Below are 5,485 nucleotides of genomic sequence, written 5' to 3' on the forward strand. Positions count from 1 at the left end.
GCCCCATCAGCATTTGAACATCTGGAAAGCTTTCCTCCACCCATAGCATTCAAGTCAGCTCTACTGTGAGGGGGCAGCTCTTCCTCAGTCGTGCTTTGAGCATTCTCATCTTCCAGCAGGATACCTGGCAACGTGCCGCCGCTCCTTATAAAGTTTTCAGTGGACAGTCTATTCCTTCTTCACCGTCTGTTCTTGGTCTGAAGGTTCTGCTGAGACCTGTTCACCATGGATGACCCAGCTGATATTTCAAATACAGCAGGATAGCTTCCAGCAACACAGCAACGCACAGCGCTGCCACAGAATGACAGACTGACCATTGCGTGTTGTTGTTGTTGTTGTTGTTGTTGTTGTTGTTGTTGTTAGAGGCTGTGGAATTGATTCCAATTCACAGCAACATGATGAACAACCGAGGAACTATTGCCTGGTCCTTCGCCATCCTATAGATTGTTATGTTGAAACCCTCCGCTCCAGCCACCTTATTGAGAGTCTTCCACTTCTTCACTTTCCCAAACATAATGTCCTTCTCCAGGGACTGGTTTCTCCAGATAGTATGTCCAAAATATGTGAGACAAAGTCTCACCATCCCCGATTCCAAGGACTATTCTACTTGTGTGAGATAACGGAGAGACCGGTTCTTATCTTACTAATTGAAGGCTTTGAGAGGGTACAATCTGAAAGGGAAAACTTATACACAAAAGAGACAGATGGAAGGTAGGGGGCAGGGATCCCAGCAATAAGAAACTCTAGGGCCCAGAGCTTTAGTAGAAGCAGACTTACATACTTCCTCTGCACACAGCCTGCAACACGTAACGGGTTTACAAAGGGACAGTTCATAATTTGAAGGTTTACAAAGAAGCGTAACCACATCAGCCAAGTTACTCACAGATGGGAGGGGAGGACGAGGCTGGGAGCATGAAGTCACTGATAAGTTTGCAGACCGTTGCCTTCTGTAGCGTCAGTCAGGGAACAGGAGGCGAGTGTCCAGTGATCTCAGGGAGAGACAGGCCAGCCCTAGCTTCAGAAGCTCCTCTGGCTGAGACATCAGATTCGTACTTTTTCCAAGCTAGATTTGTTTGTTCTTCTGGCAGTACTTTTCTTTTTAATCATTTTATTGGGGGTTTGTACAACTCTTATCACAATCCATACATCCATCCATTGTGTCAAGCACATTTGTACATTGGTTGCCATCATCATTCTCAAAACATTTGCTTTCTACTTGAGCCCTTGGTATCAGCTCCTCATTTTTCCCCTCTCTCCCCACTCCCTCATGAACCCTTGATAATTTATAAATTATTATTTTGTCATATCTTACACTGTCCACCCGTCTCCCTTCATCCACTTTTCTGTTGTCCATCCCCCACGGAGGAGGTTATATGTAGACCCTTATAATCGGTTCCCCCTTCTACCCACCCTCCAGGTATCACCACTCTCAGCACTGGTCCTGAAGGGACAACTGTCCTGGATTCCCTGTGTTTCCAGTTACAAATCCAGGTCTAGTCGGATTTGTAAGGTAGAATTGGGATCATGATAGTGGGGAGGGGGAGGAAGCATTTAGGAACTAGAGGAAGGTTGCCTGTGTCATCATTGCTACATGGCAGTACTTCCAATATTCTTCCCCAACACTCTGACTCAAATGCAGCCATCAATGCTTCAGTCTTCCTTATTCGTTGTCTAACTTTTACATGTATACAAGGCAATTAAAAATATTATGATTAGGTCGGTGCACCCTAGTTCTCAAAGTGACATCCTTGCTCTCTAACAGTGTAAAGAGGTCTTGTGCAGCAGATTTGCCCAATGTCAGACCTCATTTGATTTCTTGACGGCTACTTCCCTGGTGTGGAGCCAAGTAAAATAAAATCCTAGACAAATTCAATCTTTCCTCTACTTATCATGATGTTGTCTATTGACCAAGTAGAAGTAAAAAATGAAGAAGTCATTCAAACTGAAAAAGAAGTGGTGAGAATCATCCTGCACTTGCACATGTTTTAGTTCCTTATTTTAATTCATAGCTGTGTTATCTGTGGTAGTTCCACCCTTAGACCGTGATTAGAGTATCTCAATCCCAACCCCTCCCTCACCATCCCCTCTACCACTAGCCCCACACAGTGTCCTGTATCCTGGAAGAAAAGCATGGCTGCACCTCTGCACCCAGGCTGTGGGTTATCCCACTTCCGGCACCAGCAAGGACACTGCTTCTGCGTTTAGGAAAGAATTAAGTGACAACAGGGCGGGGGTAGATGCTTCAAACCTGTTTTCTCCCAGCACAGGTGTGCCTGCGAATCCGGCATAACGATGCTTCTTGGCGTTTGTCCTCGGTGTCTATTTTCTTACTTTCTTCCTCTTTCGATTTGTGCCTATAGAACCGACTGCCATCATGTTGATACCAAATCATAACGACCATATAGGGTTTCAGAGACTGTAAATCTTCATGGGACCAAACAACCTCATCTTCCTTCCTCTGAGTGGCTAGTGGGTTTGTACTGCCAACCTTGTGGTTAGCAAGCCAACACCTACCCAAAGAGCCACCAGAGGTACTCACAAATTAGCAGAGTATTTATTCCCAGTAGCTGAAAAATATTTTGCAACAGTAACCAATTCATATTATTCCTAAATTTGCATACACATAGGTCAGACATAATACACATGAAGCAAAATATTGCTTCTTTACCTTGGCCATGTGATGGTGTGATAGATTTTATAACACACCAGGGTAAAACTCGATTCTCCCATGATATGATCTAATATGGTGTGATCAACTCCATGATGGGGTCTTCTGTGAAGCCACCAAGCAGTTGTGGGGAGCATAGACCTCCTTAACTGTATCTAGTCACACGCTTCATACGATTGAGGGAGGTTTCATTCAGGTTGTGGCCTCCTCTAAGTTTGTAGTGTGTGGAAGCTAGCTGACTTCCATTGCTAGATTTGGATCCTGCATCTGGTTCACCAATAGATTGCCTCCTCGTGTACTGCCATCAACAGACTGCCATACGCGGATGCATTCAGCTCAGCATCCACCAGCATGCTGCCTCCTTGCTTCATCTTCCAGCTTCCTGTTCATCATCCCCTGCAGCTGCAGGGGTCAGGAGACGCCTCCAGTAGACTTGTCCACTTCTACAACTGGGTGAGTCTTTCCTTGGTATTAATTTCTTCCTATATACATACACGTACAAGTGCCACCGGTTTTGCTTCTCTAGAGAACCCAGATAGTACAGATGGACACTAGCTGAATTTCATTAGACCTATGAAAATTTTAATTAAATATTTCTATCTAAAATGTTAACATTCATTAATATTTGTACTTCACCTTATTATTCTAATAGTAGATAACTCTGTTAATATATTAGGACACAATATTTTTCAAGATAATATTTTAGAATACCACAAATAAATGGAATTTCATGGTTTCATTTGCTGCACAACTGAATTAACAGTTTGGATGAACCTACATTCAAATATTGTATACATCAATACACTTGCGTTTTCCTTTTTCACCTTTTAGAACATTACTATTCATAGGACACATTATATGAAAATACTGATAATAATATAATTAATCATTGAGTTAGTTCAAGTTTATTGTGCCAGCCTGGCCAATAAACACATGTGGGGTTCATTGAAGGGCAGAGAGATAAATGGCTCAGTGAGCCTCGCCTTTCTATTCTCGGGTCTCTTGCTTTGTGATGGTCGGACCAGGGTCCAGCTGCCTTAGCCAGTTCCTTGCTTCAGCTGGTAAGGCTCACTTCCTGCAAGACATCCCTGAGGAGAAGCCACATGGACCTACCCCGATGCAGCCCCCCGGGTGCTGGAGCACCCGTGTGGAGACCCCTGCCAGCGCTGAGATGCTTACATGTTCACTGATTCGGCTTTCCTCCTGCAGTCGGCATCATAGTGTGTGTTTTGTGAGATGGAGGAGGACTTTGTGGATTGGTGTCGGACATATGGGCTAATGTTGGACTTGTGGACTTGGACAGCACTGAGATGGGATGTTTTCTTGATGTGCACTTAACCTTTATATAAAACTCTCTCTTATACATGAGTTTCTGTGGATTTGTTTCTCTAAATTACCCAGACAAACACAATCATTATTCTAAGAAAGTAAGAAACAATTGGGGGATAACTTTCTCATAACTTATGTCTTTATTTTATTGCTCTTTTAAACATCCCAACTCACTCAACAGAACACCCAGGTCTGCTTAACATTATTAAACTATTAATTATTAACTAGTATTAACATTAGTAAACTGTCATTTGTGATTTTTTTTACCACTTAAACCCATACAAAAACTATCATTTAGGATGATAGGGGGTGGGAAGAATAGTTGACACCAAGGGCTCAACAGAAACTAAGTGTCTTGAAAGTAATGATGGCAATATAGGTGCAAATGTGCTTGATACAACTGATATATGGGTTGTTACAAGAGCTGTAAGAGCCCTCAGAACTATGTCTTTTTTAAAACTCTCTTTTTTCTCATTTTAAAAATTGTGTTATGAAGTGATATCTGTCACTCATGAAGACAGAATATATGTAACAGAATGTAATGAGATGGATGGACCCAGTGGCGGCATCAGGGAACTCAAACATAAGAACCACTGTGAGGGCCAGAGGACCAGCTGAGCCACTGTCCCATGCTCCTGTAGACAGAGTTGTTGTGCGTGGGAACCAACACAACAACAGCTAACAACAACAACAGGGTCACGATGAGTCAGAAGTGGCTCAATGGCATGAGCGTATGTCCTAGTGACTCTGAGGACACAACTCATCCACCAACACAGTAACTTACAACAACAACAACAAGCACGTATGCGTTTCCTGGATTGGTGAGTTAGGAAATCAGACAAGAGTCCAACTTCGCTGGCTCCTCTCTATTTTCTAGTGTCTGGGGTTTTTCCACCTCAACGCTTTTACTTCTTTTTTTTTTTTTTAGGGTGGTGTTTGTTTGTTTCCCTTACATAATTTCAGGGTGTCATCATCGATTATAAAGTAGGAGAGGCTGCCAATCTATGTAAATCAGTTCATCAGCTTTAATCTGCCGCTATTAGAATGCATGATACAAGATAGGTAAGTCATGAATCTTGGTCTTATACCTAACTTCGAGAGGATTTAGTGTCTGCTACTGTTGCTTGGTGTTAGGATGGTTATTATGTCAAGAGTGGGTAGCATTCAATCACTCTCCACCATCCTGGATGTGTTTAACTTTTTTTTTAATCATTTCATTAGGGGCTCATACAACTCATCACAATCCATACATACATCAATGTGTAAAGCACATTTGCACATTCATTGCCCTCATCACTCTCGAAACATTTCTTCTCCACATAAGCCCCTGGCATAAGCTCCTCATTTTCCCCTCCCTCCCCGTTCCCCACTCCCTCATGAACCCTTGATAATTTATAAATTATTATTTTGTCATATCTTGCCCTTTCTGACGCCTCCCTTCACCCACTTTTCTATTTGCTTATGCGCCCATTTTTGTCTTCAGCGATC

Source organism: Echinops telfairi, unplaced genomic scaffold (genome assembly GCF_000313985.2).
Source record: "Echinops telfairi isolate 266 unplaced genomic scaffold, ASM31398v2 ScPeMD7_7467;HRSCAF=8505_1, whole genome shotgun sequence".
Classification (NCBI taxonomy): domain Eukaryota; kingdom Metazoa; phylum Chordata; class Mammalia; order Afrosoricida; family Tenrecidae; genus Echinops; species Echinops telfairi.